Genomic DNA, 22,158 nt, shown 5'->3' on the forward strand with positions numbered 1-22,158 from the left:
TTCAAAATGGAGGCCGTTTGAAAATTCTTATAGATACTTCATAACTCCCTTAATTTTGGGTCATATAATAAAAAATAAAGTAATTTCTAATTTTGGTTTTAAAAAACTTATACAGTTGTTAAATGAATTGAACAGATTTTAAATGAATTGACAATGTGCGTCATGAAGATTGAACCGGACATAGCCGCACTAGTGAAATCACACCATGCTCAGGTATCTCATTAGCTTTCCATTTTAATTGTATTTCAATATTTTTTTTGTTTCATTTGTATTTTTAAAGTATTTCAATATACAGTGCTCATTAGTTTCATATCGTACCTCTTTCATTTAATTTGACTTTTAAACAACTCTGTACCTGTTGAAAATGTTTAGTGGACCTACTGTATTTTTTTATTTTATTAATAGTATGTATACAAATAAAGATATGCCCATCAGAACAAAGTTCAAAATAATATTTAAAATATTTTTCGATATTAGATCTTAATAGGGATGCGCTCGAGTCGAGACATGTCTCGAATCTCGACTCGACTCGACTCGAATTCGAGTCGAGATTCGAGTCGAGACACACTTTGTAAAATTCGAGACGAGTCGAGACAAACGTATTCCTCGACTCGAATTTTCGAGTCGAGACACGAGTCGAGTCGAGACGGCTCTTAAAAATCTCGACTCGACTCGAATGTCTCGAAAATCTTTCTATAATTTTTAATATTATTTTGAAGAAAGTATTCACTCGGAAACAGCCTTGAAACCAATTCCAGCTTTTATACCTTCAGAAAGGTACAGAACGCATAAAATTAATAGTTAATCTTTAAAGATCAAGATTTAATTTTCAGCTCAATTCAGTTAATTAGAACTAATAGTTAATGTCGTTGTATTTGGTTGTACTGCAAATATAATGATAATAATAATAATAATTGATTATCTAGTTTGTATAAAACTATTATCCGTAGTCTAAATCTAGTTTGTATAAAACTATTGCGATAAAGTGAAGTTCATAAATTCTCTGAATGAGCAGTTGGTAGACTATAGTAATTTAGCATAGTTATAATTATTGTGTTTTCGTTCCCATGAACGCAATAGGGTTACGTAACTTCTGGATTATTCGCTTGCCCAACTATTCTGAGGCTTTAATATGTTCCAGCATATCACGAGCTACGGATAATATATAATGTAACATTTGTTGTAAATCACATATTATGATACGAGACTATTTTACATAGTATATCTTATCTAATATAAATAAAATAAAGAGTTTGTTTGTGTGTTTGTCTGTCTGTCTGTGAGCGACCTGGGGACAAGACGAGTGGACCGGGAGTTCCCAAAATTTGGTCACGGGTACCTTAGTCCAGGCCCCAGATCAAGACGAAGCGTTTTTTTTTTTTTAATTTCGAACCAGGGGTGTCGCAGAGAGGACGTTTACTGGGACCGACCTGGGGACCAGACAAGTTGACCGAGAGTTTCCAAATTTTGGTCACGTTTACCTTGGTCCAGGTCCCAGTCTAAGGCGAAGCGTTTTTGTCAAAATTGGAACCAGGGGGTCTCAGGGGGACGTTTAGCGAGACATGTAGTAAAAGTAATCCAAATTGATCGACATTAGTGTCAAATCCATAGTTTTCACGGTCGCTGAGATCAATGGTGACACTTCCATCAGCGATGACTTGCAAATTCAGCTACTACTGTATGCGGGCCGGGTGTCAGCGGGTGAGGAATACCGAGACATGTATAAATAGCCCATATTGATTGATACTAGTGTCAAATCCATAGTTTTCGCTATGAATGAATGGTGATACTTCCACAGGTGTTGACTTGCAAATACAGCCCCCATGCGAAGAATGGGTATATTAAGCTAGTATTGCAATAAATGGACTACTTGAATGCCAAGAACTAGTACAGATAAGTACCATTCACTTCTATGAATAGGTATTTTTTAAAAGGATTTTTGTAAACACTAAGTTATAAAACAATGAACTACATACAGTAGTTATGGTTTTGGTTCCCAACATAAAAGAAATATGGATTGTTCATGAGATATTGAACTTCAACTTTCACTCCTGGAAAATTTCAATTTTGGAGTTAGGCCACTTGGCATCAAAGCAGTTCACTGTAAGATAAATACATTCCGCACATTAGTAACATAGTTGTTCAGGGGCCTTCGATTTCCATCCTCTCAAATGAAAGCTGAACGATTGCTTGATACATGCTGACTATATAGGAGAAATAGTGTATTAAGTTTCCGAGCTTTGGTGCGTATCCGTATTTACACTCTGATATAACTTTAAGTTCACACTCAAATCGAGCTAATTGTTTAATGCATTTCGAAAGCTTTTGTTTTTATGCAGCTCATTAAGGAAAATCTATTTCATAATCCTAACATTTATGTACTAAGAAACTATGAAGTGGACTCGACCTAGCCCCGTGGCCGCTGTGACTCAGTGGCACAGCTCTTGGTGTGTGAGGACTCTGATTCTCTGTGTGTGTGTGAACTCCGCGGCTAGTGTACGCGTCTTTGCCGTGGAAGACTCGGGTTCAATTCCCGGCGCGAGCTCATGTAGTTCGGATTCCACGTTAATAAGTAAGTCTACATTTCATATATCCTCGCTGCTGAAAGAGACGGTAAAGTCAAAATCAACCCAACAATATATATGTGTGTGTGCTTATGTGAATTTCCTCGTGGCTGTATGGTTAACACATACGCCTTGATCGCGGAAGACTCTGGTTCGATTTACGGTGGAAGCTCATGAAGTTGTTACCGGTATCCCACTTTAAACTGTAGATCCATGCCTCATATAACCATAGATATAATATATATGCCTTTGATACACTTATTTTCCGACTTGGAAGCCATCGAAAATTTCCGGACACAGAGTCCCGTAGACCGAAAATGAGAAACATGGGTACAGAGTAAAACAGCCATAGAAATTTAAGCTTTTTAGGCTAAGTTAATCCTTACATATAATGCAACTAGCTTGGCCAAGTTATAATGGAGGAAATGCTATCATTCCAACACTCTGAGAATAGAAAATGTTCGTCAGGTATTACTATCCCCCCCCCTCTCCTGCAGAATGAAAACCCTGACTAAAACTCAATATATATATATATATATATATATATATATATATATATATATATAACTATTTTGTGTAATGTAACAAACAGTGGCGGATAGTATTCATGTTTCCTTGCAGAGGTCCTTACGAGGGTTCGCTTCCATCTTCCTCTCCCCAAGAACTAAAATAAATTAAAAAATTGCTATTACTTGTTAATCTTGTACAAAGGACGCAATTAAAGTCCCAGTGTAACACCCCTTCACATTTAGATTTTTCCCCTAGAAGAAAACCAGTTATTATTGTTTCTTGATTTCTCAGTCTCACCTACATAAACATACGAATAGAATTACAGGATAGGACATGTTTAGATTGCTTGCACGTGACATCTAACTATATTTCTCATCAAATGTGTCACAGATGAAAATTTCCGTTTGTACTGCCTCGATTTTCTGGTACATATGTTTCATTTATGTTATGTTGCTAAAATTCGTTAGGAAACAAGTACAGACTGCGCCTGTGTGCCTGACAAAACGTAAATGTACTGGATAATTATTTCTTCACTTTCTTCCAGAAAAAAAAAGTAACCCATCTCATGTCGGCTAACAAAAGGAGGTAGCGGACCAAAGATAGCCGTTGTTTACCTAAGGTCGTTACACAGCAGGGGTTTCATTCAGTCAGAGAGAAAAGAAAAAAATAATTTAAGGTTTCTACATTTGTTTTGAACTGCAATATACTTCTTCCTTTTATTTTAAGAACCATTTCCTTCTCATTTGTCTGCATCAGAAAAAAATGCAAAAAAATCACTAGAATGTGCCTATTTACCCAAAGTACGTACTAGATCACTAGTTCAATAGTAAAATCACTAAATCTGGTACGAAATCATAAATGTGGCATCCCTAGGTTGGAGCGAAAGTAATGGTTGGAGTAAGAACTAGTCCGTATTTCTACTGCGTTCTGTTGTTGAATTCACAGAAATGTTCAAAAACAAATTCAAGAAGTAAAACACGATCCTACAAAAGACTGTTTACTTGCTCACTGGTTTTCGTATTGTGAACTGAAACTCAAGTGCGCAGTCATATTGAATACATCTGTCCCTTTCTACTTTACAACTTGAGGTAGGATGAGGGTCAGGATAGATCTAGTGATATACCGCTAAAGGAAGTGCTTCAGTACAGAGTCGGAAGCGGTATGTATTTTTTATACTACTTACAACGTTACCCCCCACATAAAATATAAATTCACCCTTTCTCGCTTCCCTTTTTCGAATACAATGAACCGACTCTTTTGCTGAAGAAAGATGCTAAAAGAAAATTGAAACATCTGTGTCTAAACTTTCTTTGAAGCGCAGTCTTTTGTATTTATAAGGTTTTGCGAGTGTTTTCGAGATAGCCAAATCTTTTACCATGGACTCCTGCTGCGAACTGACCGTGAGTAAACACCCGATCTCGCTGTGCTCAATTTCTCTCGCACACGTGAAATGGGTTTGTTGTTTCCAAAACAAATAGGAAGTTACCTTGTGCTTTTGCATTTCTGCACGCACACAGGTACCATTGTTGTTTTAATGATCAGAAGAAATATCAAAACCATCCGATATATGTGATACGAAACAGCTAACAGAGGGAGGCAAAGATAAAAGTAGGCCTATACCAAGTTTTTCGCGTGGTACCATTACGGAGAATAAATATTTGATAAAGTCACGTAGATGCGCTTAAACCTATTCCATCTGTCCTTATAACTTTTCTGGTCTCATCAATTTCTCAGGAGAATACGTACAACATATGTCCAAATTCCATATATACTCTTTCTAAACTAATGAGTAAATTCATTAAGAACACCAACTGATATCAATAAACAGGAAAGAACACAATACTTTATACTTCTATCATTTGGTACACATCTCTATGAAGCACAGCTTGTTTCTTTTCGAAATAGCTCCTTCGTGTCACAGCTGTGGTTAGTTTTGTTTTGTGTTAGGATGAAAGAGAGAAATGCAACATTTGCTTCGCGGTGAAGTTATATATGTTATTAAGATGAGCGGTGATAAGCGAGGTTTGACAAAGAGTGGCTTTCGGATGCACAATTTAACGGGTAGTTGCAGTCCGTGTTGAGAATCGAACCAAAGCTATGTAAGACATGTTATGACAAATCCAAAAGGTGTGTTGTATCGGTGCAGTACCAGTTTTTCACGTTTTTGAAAATGTTCCAAAACCCAAAGAATAATCTTTAATTTCTGATATTTTAGTCGTTACAAATTACAATTTTATAATGTAGTCAATGTTTATAATTACTGGGCAATTGGGTGCTTAAACTAATGACATCATAATAAAGTCAAAACCATAATTTTGAGTTGAATTGATTCTGACAAGGGAACCTTCCGAAAATGATAGTTGCAGTGAAAGATGTGACCTATGCCAATTGAAAGAGCTGTAACAGAGATGTTCATTCCCAAAAAATTAGCTGCCCATAGCAATAGGTTCAAGAAATATAAGGGGTGGAAGTTCGGGAAACAGCAAGGTTCGACAAGGGTGGAAAAGTGCAAATTCCGAAAAAAAAGGCCACGGCAAAAGACATTGGTGACAAGTGATGTATAGAAAGAGAGTAGCCACAATAGGAACAAATGAAGGCCACCAGTGGGGTTAACAGTGTTGCCAACTGCAATGAAAGTACATGTTTTGCAAAGAGCACTATATGAAGTGAGTGCAATATTCAGTGTCAATCTGTCATCTAGAACATAAGATATGACGTGTCTAATCAGTGGTACAATCTAACAAAAGAGAATAGAAAAAAACAGAAGTACGAAAAATACAGAAAAGACGAAGTTGGCCATAATGCTCCACATTTGACCACGAGCTGTGCATATTAGAATGAACAAAACAAAAAAGCACCAACTATGCAGGAAACCGACGTACCTAGAGTCGAAAAGAAAAACTAGTTCCAAAGTTGGCAACACTGGAAGTGAAAATCCAGACAATTCTAATATAGTTAGGCCACTCGCTTCACAAAAAGAGAATTCTAGCAAGAGGCATTAGCCTTCGCATCATTTGTACATGCTCGTCCACATTGTACGTGCAATTGTTCGATGAGACAATGGTCCAAACAGAAGATACATTAGCAGTGAGCACAGCGGAATACTACCAATCCCTCACACATGTACAATGATCGCCTGTGAATGTCTCGAAACAGTACTCTAGAGGTGTCGGAACCTTTGGTGGTCTTTCTATCACATATCCACACCTGTAGAAAGTAAACATAATCAAAGGCTTGATCTGATGTCTGCAGTACTATCACCGCCTATATGATATATCCAGAGTATCCCACCTAACTTTGCTACTCTGCGAATATGCAACAACGCATATCAGAAATATTTACTATATGGGATTTCAAAATGGCCGCCAATAATATCTGTTCGGTGACAAGAACAACGTCCATTTTGGCGGCCATTTTGAAACCCGTGCTTCATATAGCAAATGTTTCTTATAGGCGGTGTTGTATCTATCCAGAGAAATATCATCCGCCCCCTGTTCCCATTTGAAATGTTGCGGTTGACCCCTCGAACCTTATGATGGGGGCCCTGGGGGGACTTGCTTCTTACAAAGTTTTCTTGGCCCTTGACATGAGTATATTCCTGTGCAAATGGATTTGCAACATCTCTTTTCGCTTCGCAGCAATTTGAGATCACAATGTTCGATGCCATGTTAAGACACAACATATATATGTGGCGGCCATTTTGAAAAACATGCTTCATATAGCAAATGTTTCCTATAGATGTTGTTTCACATTCCATGATCTATCGAGAGAGAGGTAACACTCGGTTCCTGTTGCCATTTGAAAATTTGAAGTTGGCTCCTGGGGCCCTATGATGGGGATCCTGGGGACACTTGCTTCTCACAGACTTTTATCACCCCCTGACATTGGTACATTCCTGCACAACTGGATCCGTCACATTTTTGTTCGTTTCGCAAATCTTTCAGGTCACAAAGTTTGATGGGAAACCCTGTATATTACCACATACGACCCAATCATGACATAATGTTCACTACTTTTATTAACGGTTGTTGGCTCAACCCAACCATTTCATGTTCCCCGACTTGACATTGCCTCAATCACTCTAGCATTGATGCATTCCGAGTGATGCCTGTTGCCGGAATTTTCTTTTTGTGAAGCGAGTGGCTTAACTATATTAGACTTGTCTGGATGTTCATGGCCAGTGTTGCCAACTATGGAACTCGTTTTTCTTTTCGACTCTAGGTACATCGGTTTCCTGCATATTCGGTGCTTCTTGTTTTTTTCATTCTAATATGCACAGCTCGTGATCAAATGTGGTGCATTATGGCCAACACCGTCTTTTCCGTATATTTCGTACTTCTGTTTTTCTATTTTCTTTTGTTAGATTGTACCACTGATTATACACGTCATATCTTAAGTTCTAGATGACAGGTTGACACTGAATATTGCACTCACTTCATATAGTGCTCTTTGCAAAACATGTACTTTTCATTGCAGTTAGCAACAATGTTAACCCCACTGGTGGCCTTCATTTGTTCCCTATTGTGGCAAATATCTTTCTATACATCACTTGTCACCATTGTATTTTCCCGTGGCCCCCTTTTTTTTTGGAATTTGCACTTTTCCCCCTTGTCCAATCTTGCTGTTTCCCGAACTTCCACCCCTTATATTTCCTGAACCTATTGCTATGGGCAGCTAATTTTTTTGGGAATGCTCATCTCTGTTACAGCTCTTTCAATTGGTATAGGTCACATCTTTCACTGCAACTATCATTTTCGGAAGGTTCCCTTGTGAGTTTAACGTCCCGTTCAGCAGCGAGGCTATGTGAGACGTGGACCTACTGATTAACGTGGAATCCGAACCACATGAACTTCCACCGGGAATCAAGCCCAAGTTTCCCACGCCAAAGGCAAGTATGCTAACCGTTAGCCACGAAGGAGCTCCACCATAATTTTAGTGGGCGTTAAGAAATATCTCGCCAGTGCTTTTACAATAAATAAAATTTTATAAGTATTAAAGAATAGTGGTTAGAGATTTTATAATAGCGCTTTTATTTATGAGATATGAGTATTTTGAAAAAAAAAACAACAACTAAAGAATAGGTTGTCGGAACCACAAAAGACTTTCTTATAAATACGTACGCACCTTACTCACCTTTTATAATTGCCATGCTTACGTTCTCCATAAAAACAGAAATTCTCTTTTAGTGATACTTTACACAAGATCATGAAGTGGGTTCAAATTTAATTAAAGGCAAAATACAATACAATAATCCACAAATATTGCCTCAAGTGAGTTTAAAGATTTCTAAACACTAGTGCGAAACCGGGCTCTGCCGTTGCGATCGATTTACAGGTCTTGAGACGAAAGTAAGAAGGGACTTACGCACACAGTAAGTAAAAACAATTAATATGCCTGTAACTTTCCCCCAAATGGGTGTATGTTAAAACTAACCTCACCATTATTTTTCTAATTAAATTCTAGCCCGAAATTATGTATCATATTACCCTATTCCCATTTTGAAAACTTGACCTTAATTCAAAATGTTGGATTTCAAGATGGCTGCCATCAAGGTCATATCTACCATACGACTTCCCCCCAGGATTTATATGTATCCACATGGATTTTCTTCACTTTTCTTCATTAACGCTCCGTTTACAAAGGGTAGTAAGGGACTTCTGTAGTAATCTCTAATAACCACATCACAACTCTTAAAAGTTATTAAAATGAAAATAGAAAACATGCACCATGGCAAAAATTTGTCATCACAAGTAATGATGCATACATGCCTTCTATCAGCAAAAAAAGTTTCATTGAAATTGGAGCCGGACATTTGAGTGATGTCCCTTGTGGGATGTGATTGAACGTGATGTCAGAGCACATCGCCCCCTTCCCGGAATTTATGGGAATTAGGTGACCTGAGTGAGCACATGTGGTGCCAGCTCTCTCCAGCGACCTATCAAGGATCATTGCGTGTATGCCAAGACGTGTCGTCGTTTTTATCCATGCCATAAGTCGACATACTGACAATTAGGTAGGTAGTCATAATGGTCTGGCTGATGTGTGCGTATATTTTAACTCGTACATTTTGTCTCGACTCGAATTTCGAGACGTCTCGACTCGAATTCGAGTCGAGTCGAGACAGAGACTGTCGAGTCGAGACACGAGTCGAGACAGAAACATATTTTCGAGTCGAGACACGAGTCGAGACAACATTTTCTCGAGACGAGTCGAGACAGGCTTAAATCTCGACTCGACTCGACTCGAATGCATCCCTAGATCTTAATTATATTTCTCTCTTCCGCTTATCTTCGCGACCCCCAGTTTGAGAAACTCTGTTATAGGCTTTCAGTTATCCTCTGAGAAATGCTTGTGCAAAACTGGATATAACGCATGTTCTGATATTAGATAGAATAGTAGCTAGAGAGCGGCCCTGGCCAGGTAATCTAAAAACTATCAGTCATTACTCTCTCTTACGTTGATTTCCCTTAATGTCTTTGGACAACCCTGCAGAAAAGACGTCCTTTTTCGATATAAATCGTTGCTAGCCAGGGCCGGCTCTATCATATGTGCAACACGTGCATTTGCATGGGGCGGCAAAGTCATAACTATATTATCTAAAATAAATATTTCTTGTTGGAAACAGACTTCATGATGATGGTAGTTAAATTTACTAAGCTGGCCTTGTATTTGAATACTACATTCATAAATCATGTTTAGGTGGCATTAGTTTAAGTCACATGAACAGTGATAAAGCAAATAGTTAAACAAATCCCAGCACGAATTGCTTGATGGTTGTCAAATACAAGAATTCGATTCTTGAACAGTAGCGAACACCTGATTCATTTAGTTATCACAGTTTTGATATGAAAACTAATCTTGTCGTAGTCCAAACAAGTTACTTATCATTGAAGGTGGAAACAAGATTTTTTTTGACAGATGTACAAGGAAAATCCAGAAATAAAGATAAAATAGTTAGTTAGGGGGGCGCGGTGGCTCAGTGGTAGAGCGTTCACCTCCGGTGCTTGGGGTCCCTGGTTCTATCCCAGCTCGCGCCATGTGGACTTTGTGGTGAACAAACACCGTGCTCGTGGGTTTTCTCGGGATTCTCCCGTTTCCTCCCACTTCAACATTTCACTCATCTCTCATCATCACCGTCTCCTTTAGCCTAACCGGCATAACCGTGGGACGTAAAACTTAAAGATTTCATTTCAAAAAGAGCTAGTTGCACTAAGATTGCAAACATATAGACCTACTGGGATTGAAGCTCGATATTGAACTCTATAAAAAGGAATACCATCTTTCCTCTGCATGTGTGTTTACTTTATCTTTCACTAACATAGTATATTAAAAAAAAAAAACAGCCACAACGAGATTATATTTGTAGTGTTTAGGCCTTTCTGTGTGCGAATGTCCCTTCCCTTTCCTTCGCTGTAGCCTCGCTGCTGAACGTTACGTTAAACTTAAACTCAACTCAACTCAACTCATGATGAGTAGCACACTTAAAATCCTGGCTTTTAAGATTTCATCTTTCTGGAGAAAGGAAGGAGTGGCAAATGATGACATTGCACAGGCCAGCAAATTGTCTAGGGCCAGCCCTGTTAAGGCAGATCACTAGGTGTTCCCAGTGCTATGGTAAACGCTCCTTGAATAGTGTGGCGTTGCCAGACAGTGTCGAGTGTTTACTGATGCCAGATAATAAAGAGAGTAATCATGGAATTCTGCTTGGATTCCTACTAGAGAAATTAGTTTTCGACCCTTATCGCAATTCTGCTTCTCGAACTGCAACGCTAGAATCCAGGAATTTTCTGATTGTGACTACTACAGTAAACGTACAAATTTGGCAACAATGCATTATGGCGTTCTGAACAAGTTTCGTCTCAAAGTCTCTTTCCTTAAATGTAAATTAATATTTAAGTAAAATATGAAACATAACACGAAAAACGGTCAAACAATATAGGCTATATATTTTGTGCGAAGATCGTTACATTAAAATACTTTACACATATAAATAATCATTTCATAAAACGGAACGTAGTAAAATCTAACAGCAAGTGCCATCTTGTGTGTTCATTATAAAACGAATCAAAAATTTTCTTTTATTTGTTACATTTTTCGATATCATAAGACACAACCAAATGAATCAGTGTCTTGTGCTGTGGTTGAAACATTACTCTATCTTATAGTACAATATTTATAATATGTAACATTTCATTGCAATGGGCTAAATTATGTTCTGACTTCCGGGTGGTGATCCACCTTAATAACGTCATTGAAGTGTTTCAAAATACAGGAGTTAGCGTCTCATTAGTCAGACTCTTAATACGACGCTAAAACAACTTTGAATATGGCCCTACTTATTTAGAAGAGAAATAATTGATGTAGCCTAAAGATTTAGTCTTACACTATTTCACCCTCTGCCCTTTATTTTCTTATAAAAGCAAATCTAGCTCTATTATTTTCTTCTCAGAGAGTTGGTGGCAGTACTTAACAATTACTTACTGTATTTTAGGGTGCAGAATAACATAGACATAATGTCATGTAGTATTGGACGCGTCGCAAATTTTGGACCCCTCCCAACAAAAATTTCTGGGTACGCACCTGGTCCAAGAGTTATGCCGAGTAGGCTAAAGGAGATGATGATGAGAATGAATGAAAAGGTAGAATGAAGAAAGTGGAAGAAAACGGGAGAGCCTGAAAAAACCCAGTACACAGTTTTTGTCTATATTGATTGGTAAATATGCATCTTCTTAGGATTTTTTTTTAAATGTATCATATGCCTTGTGTCCCGATGTGGCTCTGTCAGGACTTGAAAATGCCTCGATTTCCATTGTATTATTATTATTATTATTATTATTATTATTATTATTATTATTATTATTATTATTATTATTATTATTATTATTATTATCATTATTATTATTATTAATTGAATTTAGTTTTTACCTTATTATACAAAGCCTTGAAAATAAGAGGAAGCGTCATAACTGCGGCAGGCAGCCATGTACGTAACATATAAGCCTATAAATATAAACTGTATTTACAATATATTGGTCATCCTACTATATTATATAAGGCCTATATGATTTTAAATTATCTCGTTTTTTTTTTATCGGTTAGATAAATATGATTTATTCTTCATTAGGAAGAGTAAAATATTACATTATTACAGAAAAAAAGGACCACTGATACATTCCCTATCTCCACCTCATCCGAATGCATTAGGTACGTACATGAAGTTCCCTACATTTTGCTTGGGAAAGATGACAAGCTTACTATAATGGTAGATGTAGAAAAAATAGAAGTACCAAACATAAGTGAGCTCCTTCGTGGTTAAACGGTTAACGTACGCGCCTTTGGCGTGGGAGGCCCGGATTCGATTCCAGGCGGCAGCTCATGTGGTCCGAATTTCCACGTTAATGAGTAGGTCCCGTCTCATATAGCCTAGTTACTGAAAGGGACGTTAAATTCAACTATAAGTGTAACTTCCTTTTTTTTTAATCAGAAATTTTCAATGAGTCTGCAAACATGTTGAAAAACTTTCATACCTTTAAAGCAAAAGCAATACCCCCCCCCCCAAAAAAAAAAATATTTAGTAACTTATTACATACACAGGAACGCTCACAGTTTTCTTTCTTTTTTTTTTTCAAGAGGGGTAAAAGATCGAAGCAAAGACAGGAATATACAGAATAACTCCTTGACGCACATAACATCTTATGTAAAACATTTATGATTGACGTATATTGCATAAATTTATTAACTGTAGTGGATGAACAAGCAAATTTAATATATTTTGACGTTTATTTTGAAGAACCGAACCCCTTTCGTAAACCCAGAGAGGGCAATTGCCCCCTCGCCCCTCATTAGGATTTCCATGCATATACATGTTTTTACCACATTCTATTTTGTAGGCAATGTCCCTTCAATCTACGCAAAGACGTATACATATTTTTTCTTTCTTTTCTTTTGTTCCCTTCTCGGTTTCTTTATGATTCAGAAAGAAATCCTAATTCCATCATAATTTGTTACATAATAATAATAATAATAATAATAATAATAATAATAATAATAATAATAATAATAATAATACATCAGGCACGTAGCCAGAATTTCGTAATATGGGGGTCCGTGACAAATTACTGCGGTTATCACACCAGGGGTTCAATCATTCTAAACTATTTTACTGCAAAGATATATTGGTTCGTTTAGCCAGGATTTCGTAATGGGGGAGGGCATGACATGGAATAGTCTGGTTACACACCAGGGGCTCGATCAATCTAAACTATTTTACTGGCAACATACCCATATTGGTTTGTTAGGACTATTAAATTAGGATATGTTAGTAAGTATTTTAATAAAGAACTATGAAGAATCTCGAGTAAAGCATATAAAAAGTATTGAAAAAAATATATTCTTTCAATCTTCTTAAGTTCTCCTGAGAGACTACCTGATAGAATCGATTTATCGATCGTCATTTGTAGTCCATAGGATGACCATGGAGCTAGATGAAATTCGGAATGCTCCGTTATAATAATATTCAATTTCAACTTAACCGTCCCCCCAGTTTCCTCCACACAAAAAATGAAATGAAATCTTTAAGTTTAACGTTCCACGGTTATGCCGTTTAGGCTAAAGGAGACGGTGATAATGAGAAATGAGTGAAATGGTGGAATGAAGAAAGTGGGAGGAAACGGGAGGACCCCGAGAAAACCCACGAGCACGGTGTTTGTCCACCACAAAGTCCACACGGCGCGAGCTGGGATCGAACCAGGGACCCCAAGCACCGGAGGTGAACGCTCTACCACTGAGCCACCGCGCCCCCACCCTCCTCCACACAAAGCTCCTCATAAGAAAGAGTAATCAAACGCTTGCTGTAACTATCCTCTTCAGTCCCCTTGTCGAGCCCGCTGAACAAATTTCAAGGTCACGTTGTATTATTGCAAACGGGACAAATGCACTCAAGTTCCCTCATCGATCTCGTTGGACATTGTACTTTATCTCTATGTGTGAGTAGTGCGAGTGCCGCTTTTCTTTTGTTTGTTTTGTGTTCGGAAGTATGGCTGAACGTCCAGAGAAGCGGGAAGCTGCAACGTCCTTTCACAAAGGTACGTCTATTCATTATAAAACTTATTTTAGGGAATATATTTCGCTTCTTTCTTATTAAGAAATGTCTGGTATGTATTATCAGTAAGAAATTTCATTGATATGAACTAAAGTCTGTAAATATAAGACGACATTGTTGGCGTGTTCAGCCGGCTGAACAATCGTACGCAACTGATAAAATTCTGGCTAACCCTTGTACTACTGCATCGTGTTTGATTTTTATTATTACTTCCTAGAAATATTGAACAATTGTTTGTATAATTGTTTAGGCTTGTAGCCAGGGTTGGATGCTTAACTAGCTGGAATTGTTGCTGTATTTATTTAATTGTATGAATTATTTTAAATGTTAATTTGGTGTTTTTTAGCTAATTTTTCTCTAGAACTTTGACAATTCTGGTTAATTAAAGAGGAAACTTGTTTCGATTTCCATTTCAGGTCGAGGCCTTGACCAGGATGATGTACTTCAAATGATTGAGGAAAGCGATATTGACGCCTATGAAAGCAAAACAGTATTCAAGTATTAAGCTCAGATGATAATGTTGCTCCACATTTTTTTTTTTTATTTTTTGAATATAGGCTGCATTCATTGAGGGCATCAGTGTACCCAGCTTTCTAATATTTCTTATGTATGACTGAGTTGGGGGGGGGGCGAATGGGGACGTCAGCATTGAGGCCAAGTGTCCGTGTCACGACCGACACGGCTGCTCGCACAAGTACTGCATCAATAGAAGAGCAAGGAAAAGCTGAACCGAATATATCAAAAACATAAAATGCTGCAAAATTAAAAACAAAAAATAATGATAAAAGAATAAATATGTGGTATAAAAATAGATAACAAGAACAATATGGATAAAAGAATAAAAATATAGAACAATAGCTAAAAGCGTAGCAGCAATTAAAGAATAAAGAGACAAGAAAGCACAGAGAATGTGAGCAACCTCAGAAGCATGAAGAAACTGAAGTACCGAACTAACAATACCATATCATCCACCAAAGCCCGGGTAAAGGTACAAGGCAATCCGTGACGTTCTTTGAGATGTGAATATTCAGGACATTCCACAAGAATGTGCTGAATACTCAGAGGCACAATACAATCCTCACAATATGGACGGCCCAAACCACTCAGCAAATACTCATGTGTCAGGTGAGAGTGTCCGATACGAAAACGCGTCAGAAGACACTTCATCTAGATGACTAGAGGGAGAAGATGTATGTTACTTTCCGAGGAGCGGCTTAGCTGCGTTCATTTTCATTAGGCAAGTCCCAAACTACTTGCCAATGAGTGCGTATCAAGGTGGAAAAATGAGTAAAGGAAGAGTATGCTCCAATACAACTTCAGCCAAGGCGGCATTCTTGGCGATGGTGGCAGCACGTTCGTTTCCTCTGATACCAACATGATCTGGCACCCGACAGACAACGATGACACAGTCCTGGTGTTAGAGCCCATGGCTGGATCTCAGAAGAATTTCTTCAACGAGGGCGGGCTTAGTCAAGACTTCTGGAGGCCCCTAATTACGCTCTGAGCATCGATACAAACCAGCACACGGCGGAACGAGAGCGTGAGAGGATCTTCCAGACCAATCGTAATGGCAGCAAATTCAGCAGTATATACGGAACAAAGGCGATGTAAGCTATATTCTGAGTTGCTCTCATGAATGACAAAGGCACAGCCAACAGAACTTTCCTCTTTAAACCATCCGTATAGAACACATTAAAATTAGGGTACTGTTCTAAGAGTGCGACAAACTGTTGCTGGTACATCTGGGAATTAGTATGCTGCTTGGGGTGTGAAGACGAGAGTAATTGAAACCGTGGTGATCGAAGCAGCCTTGGCGGGACAACAAAAAATTGAAGCAACGAAAGAGAAGGCTACATAAATTCGCCAGAAAGGAGACATTCACAGATATGAATGTACCATGTATGTGTGTAGCGACGACGTACAGCATAGAGGTCGTAAACCCGGCCATCACACAAAAAATATACAGAGGTGATTAGAAATACAGAGCACGTGTGCTGAATAATTTAGGAGAAGGCTCCTACAATATTAATGAACGTTCGTTGGCCTCAACACAAAGGCTGGCAACAGGACTACTAAGCGCGCCAGTAACTAGTCGAATGTCCAGGTAAAGAACTGTTTCTAATTGTTTCACCAGAGAAGAGCGAGTGGACACATAAACAATAAACCAGGGTGCTCAAAATCAACAGGTTCCAAATGTATCTAGTGCAATATTCTTCTGCATTCAGGAAAGCAGAAACTGCTCCTATGATTTCTATGGAAAGTGAACCGGATAATTGAATGCAGAAAGGGAAAGGAATTGGAAAGAACACAAGTTCACAAATTATCAATATAAACACATCATAAATATTGTACACATGCTGTATTAGTTTAACATAGTCAACATACATAACTGAATGTACGATAAATATAGGAATAAATGTACTCAAAATTTAAAAACGTTAGTCTCACTGTTCTTCCAAAAGTAAGTATCCGATTATGGACTGAAATATAGTGCCTTGTTACAAATGTTCAGCCGGCTGAACAGGCCCCCCACCCCATCCCATCAACCCTACCCCAACGAAACTGTCATTTATGTGCTTCACAGCACCCCAATTTTATAATATATAAAAGTCCTATCTCTGCGATTCCAACTAACAGCTTGGGACTGAAGAGGCTATATTTTTAACGCTGATTCTTCTTTTCTTCTCGTTTTTTGTCCTTCCTTAATTTTTTTACATTTTTGGTTCCGAAGGGGGGGTACGTACCCTTGGCTACGTACCTGAATACATCAAGAAATAGCAATGACACAGAAAATAATACCAGAAGAAGTATCGAATTACAAATACCAACCGGAAGCAATACTAGCAACACAAAAACACAAACTTTACTGGGACAGAACAATACTAACCGATAAAGAAGTACATCATAACAGGCTGGACATCACAGTAGTAAGCAAAGAGAAGAGAGAGGTACTCCCATGCGCAAAAAATATTGCGCGTATACTGTAACTCACAATTTTTCGCAATTATTCCATTTTCCATATGTTTATTGGTAAAATTCAGTTATTGGTACGTGGAGATAATAGAAAGCAATCCATCTAAGGAGATATTTCCAAAAAATATAATAAAATAATAAAAATATAAGCAAAAAACAAAATTATGTTCGGTTTTGTGTATACTGGCAATAATGTTTTCGAGGGAATTTTTGGAGTAGCACAGCACGATTGCAGAGGGAATAACAAGATTAGTAGGAGAACAGCTGAATCAAGGAACTGGAAATTGGAGCAACATATTGCATTTATTGGCTTAAATCTAGGGTGTAAATTGTCTGCCAAATATAAATTAGCTTCTGTAAGCAAGATGTTATACGGAAAATATAAACAAAGAGAAAAACTGTTGTCTTAAGTTTGGAAGTGACATGCTCTATAGCCATGAGCATTTATTTCTTAAGAAAAAGATAAGCAACAAAAGAAAATTTGTGTGGTCAAGTGGGTAGAGTAACGGACTAGTAATTCTTATACTGTTTTGACACCAGATCGAATCCCATTCGGTCCTGTTCAATTTTTTTTCTTTACAAAACATTGTAGAAAGTGTATAATTTTTATGTTACAGAACTGAAGCAATACAATTAGGAAATAACTTTTTGTTTCCTCTGATGACGTATTTATTTAGAATTAGTGTACTATTAGTAATACCGATTGCTTTCAGTTTATGGTGTTGTATAGCTTCCTTTATCATCCTCTTTTCTTGAAAAAAAAATTTCTCCAATAAAGTATGAAAAATATATATCTTAGTATCAAACATGATTTATCGTGATGAAATAAACAAGTTTCCCGTTATTAAAAAATAAAACTATAGATAATCATTGAATTTGGTCTTTAGGTTTTTATTATGCTATATATATTCTTTATAAGACTATACTTTATAAGGCAAGATGAGCGATCATACCCTCAAATTTAGCTAGTGAGTGAAAGATGTTTTCGGCACAAATATTTTACAGGTTTAGGTGCATGAAACACCAATACGCCATGGTCTTGACCTTCGTTTATTTCACATTATTATCCGACATATCATAGCAGGTAAAAAGCAGCATCAATCGGCAAGAAGAACTGCAAGTTGTGGTCTTAGTCTGTTTCTGATGCTCCGGACTCGATCGCCTAGCACGCTCGTCTATACCTTGACTCATACGTCTATCATTCAGTGCAGGCACATATCCAGCTTTTCTTTTCGGAGGGGACCCGACACGAATCCTCGTAAGCACGTAATTCTAATGTTTCCAAAATATCAATAATAATAATAATAATAATAATAATAATAATAATAATAATAATAATAATAATAATAATAATAATAATAATAATAATAATAATAATAATAATAATGCAACAGTTCTGTATTTCTCTTAAACGTATCTTACTTGTCATTTATGAACCGGTCAAACTTAATTCTAACTCACACGAAATCAAAAAATATTTTCTAGAGACATGTAAGGAAAACTGTTTGCTACGTATATCACTTAAAAAAAAATAGCAAATGGCAATGAGTGTATCGTTCTAATACAGTAATGTTATAAACAGACCGGAAACGAAATTGTAATCCCATTTAAAAGTGTTCTTTAATTCCACCTGGTATCAATGGCATTACGGTATATTCTTACAAGTAACACTTCCCAAGTGTAACACTCCGATTTTGATAAAATTCGACAGGCAGATACTACACATAAAAGAAACGAATACGTGTTTTTTTTTATTTTCTGCGGAAAAACTGTTTTACGGGGGCAAAAGCACTCACCCAAAATTTTGAAAGTTGACGCCCGAAAGACAAAAACAAGTGGACCAAAGTGTACGAAATTGTGCACAGATATGGCAGACGTAAAATGAAGGAATACGTGTTTTGTATTTTCCTGGAAAAAACGGTTAGGTGGGACGCAGACCCCTCCAAACCTTTGATCATGAAATATCAAAAGTGCTAGTAACAATATGTCTGATGTATGTAAAGGACGAAGAATTCCGATGACACTTTGTGTATGGACAATACGCAAAAACTAAACGAATGCCTGTTTTAAGGGACAAAATCCCCCATCCAAAATGATGAAAGTTGACGCCCGAAAGGCAAGAAGAAGTGAACCGAAATGAATGAAATTGTGCACAGATATTGTAGACGAAAAATGAGGGAATATGGGTTCCGTATTTTCCTGAAAAAAAAAAAAAAAAAAAAAACGTTTCGGTGGGACACAGACCCCTCCAAAACTTTGATCGTGAAATATCAAAAGTGCTAATAACAGTATGTAAGAAGTGCTTAAAGGACATGAAGAATTGGAACGACACATTGTGTAGGGACAATACGCAAAAAAAAAAAAAAAAAAAAAAAAAAAAAAAAAAAAAAAAAAAAAAAGAATACGGGTTTATTTTCTGCGAAAAATTGGTTTTAGGGGGCAGAATTCCCCACCCAAAATTTTGAAATCGTGCACAGATATTCTAGACGTAAATTGAGGTAATTGTGTTTCGTATTTTCCTGAAAAAAAGCGATTGAGTGGGGCACGGACCTTCTAAGCTGTTGATTAGGAAATATCAAAAGTGCAAATAAGTATGTATACGTCAGAAGTTCCTAAAGAGTATGGAGAATTGCAACGAAACTTCGTATAGGGACAATTTGCAAAACAATAAATGGAATGCATTTTAATTTGTATGAAAAAACAGTGTTGGGGCCTAGAGCCCCTCCAAAAAAAGTTAATATTACCGTAAAAGTGCAGGAAGGAGTGGACCGAAGCAAATGAAATTGTGTGTAGATATTGTATAGACTGTATGTAAAATAAGGACTTTCGTGTTTTAAAGATGTCCCTATCAATTTTGGCACATCAACAGCAAACAGGAAATTAATCGGCACGTGTTTTTGTTTATGCGGAAAAACATTGTAAGGGTTAAAGTTGCCTCGTAAAATACTACAAAATACGCTATACTGTTTGTGCTTGTTGTTGATCTGCCAAATTTGAAGAAATCTGATGGAGACACTTGTGAAACACGAGAGGCTTTATTTTTCATATCCAATATCTACAGACAATTTCATTCGCTTCGGTCCAATCCTTCCGACACTCAACGCCTCGGTCCACTCAAAAGGTTTTTTTCTCTTTTCAGGAAAATACGAAGCACGTATTTCCTCATCTTACCTCTACAACATTTGTGAACAATTTCATTCAGTTCGGTACATTTTTTCTTCCCTTTCTTGCGTCAAATTTCAAAATTCATGCGGGGGAGGACCTTTTGTCCTCTAAAACCGTTTTTTCGCAGGAAATAAAAAAGCCGAATTTGTTTATTTTTTGCATATTGTCCTAACACAAAGTTTTGTTCCAATTCTTCATGTAAATTTAGGCACTTCTGACATACTGTTATTAGCACTTTTGATATTTCATGATCAAAGGTTTGGAGGGATCTGTGCCCCACCTAACCATTTTTTCCAGGAAAATACAAAACACGTATTCTCTAATTTTATGTCCGCAATATCTGTTCACGATTTCGTTCACTTTGGTCCACTTGTTTTTGCCTTTCGAGCGTCAACTTTCAAATTTTGGGTGAGGGCTTTTGCCCCCTAAAACCCTTTTTTCAGCAAAAAAAATAAAAAAGCACTTATTTGTTTATTTTATGTATAGTATCTACCTGCCAAATTTTATCAAAATCGGAGTGTTACACTTGGGAAGTGTTACTTGTTAGAATTATAACAACAACGCATTGTCCACAGTTTGGACACTGACTCAAAGTAATCTGACATAAATAAAAAAAAACTCAAAAGGGAAAAAGTAGGTTTATTAAAAAGTGCTTGAGGTTTGGTAAGGGACAGCTTCCAGGACCTCACGCTGGATACGTCACTGAGTCAATGCATTATATTTGTTTCTTGCAAAGATGATAATTAGATGCGTAATGTGTAAAATTATATCATAGTTTGACTTTTTATAGGTCTTTCCTTAACACATCCATATTATCCGGCGTTCTGCCTGCCTGTTTTATGTCGGATAAGCGAAACTCTACTGTATTTTCAGATAGCATATACACAGGAGCTAGAGGTCTGCACGGGCCGGAATTTTTAGAACGGACCCGGCCCGTCCCCTTTAATTTATAATCTATAGGCATTAGCGGATTAAGGGCGGAGCCAATGGAGCCCAGGGCCCCCAGCTCAGGGGGCCCTTTAAAATCCCTCTGTTTAATACTTACGCTCGCGGTATCGCTAGATTTAAGTCTTTGCATCAGCAGCATTTACCTGTTAATAATGAATGAAATTATTTAATTGTTAATAATGAATTTAACTAAACTAATTATTGTAAACTTGAAGTACATTCAAATATTACAGCATAGTTCTCGGTAGTTCCATAAGTAATTTCAGAGACCACGGTGTTTCAGTGGTAGAGCGTTCACCTTTGGTGCATGGAGTCTTTGGTTCAATCTATGCTCGCGCCAAGTGAACCTTGTGCTGGACAAACACTGTGTGTGTGGGTTTTCTCGAGGTTCTCCCGTTTTATCCCACTTTTTTCATTCCACCATTTCATTTATTTCTTATCATCACTGTCTCCTTTAGCCTATCCGGCATAATCGTGGGACGTAAAACTTAAAAATTTCATTTCAAATCATTTCAATCAAAAAACAGTTGCAGGAAGTATGTAATTTCGAATAAAACAAACTACTATATACAATTCTGAGTATATTATTCTTTTATGAAATTCTCGCGAACCTTATTTCTAAATTGAAGGGTAAGAAGACTAAATGCATTCTCTTATTATTATAGACCCATTTCAATTGAAGCAGTTGGAATAGTTGAAAAAAAAAAAACATACCCTATATTCCAGTGTGCCACAATCGGTATAACGCGCCACACTGGTGTGTCCAGCAAAGTGAACAGTGTGACGCAAACTTTTTCCTATTATTTGCAAGAATATTTGTCGAGTTCCTGTTATTTATTATTATTATTATTATTATTATTATTATTATTATTATTATTATTATTATTATTATTATTA

At 37.2% G+C, this 22,158-nt stretch overlaps 1 protein-coding gene across 1 annotated transcript in view; it reads right to left on the reverse strand.

Moving 5' to 3' along the window:
- The window catches only part of mlt (tubulin folding cofactor E like protein mlt), an 82,266-nt gene that overhangs the window by 33,301 nt on the left and 26,807 nt on the right, over nt 1–22,158 (reverse strand). The window lies entirely within an intron of this gene.

Source organism: Thermobia domestica, chromosome 9 (assembly GCF_964235325.1).
Source record: "Thermobia domestica chromosome 9, izTheDome1.hap1.1, whole genome shotgun sequence".
NCBI lineage: Eukaryota > Metazoa > Arthropoda > Insecta > Zygentoma > Lepismatidae > Thermobia > Thermobia domestica.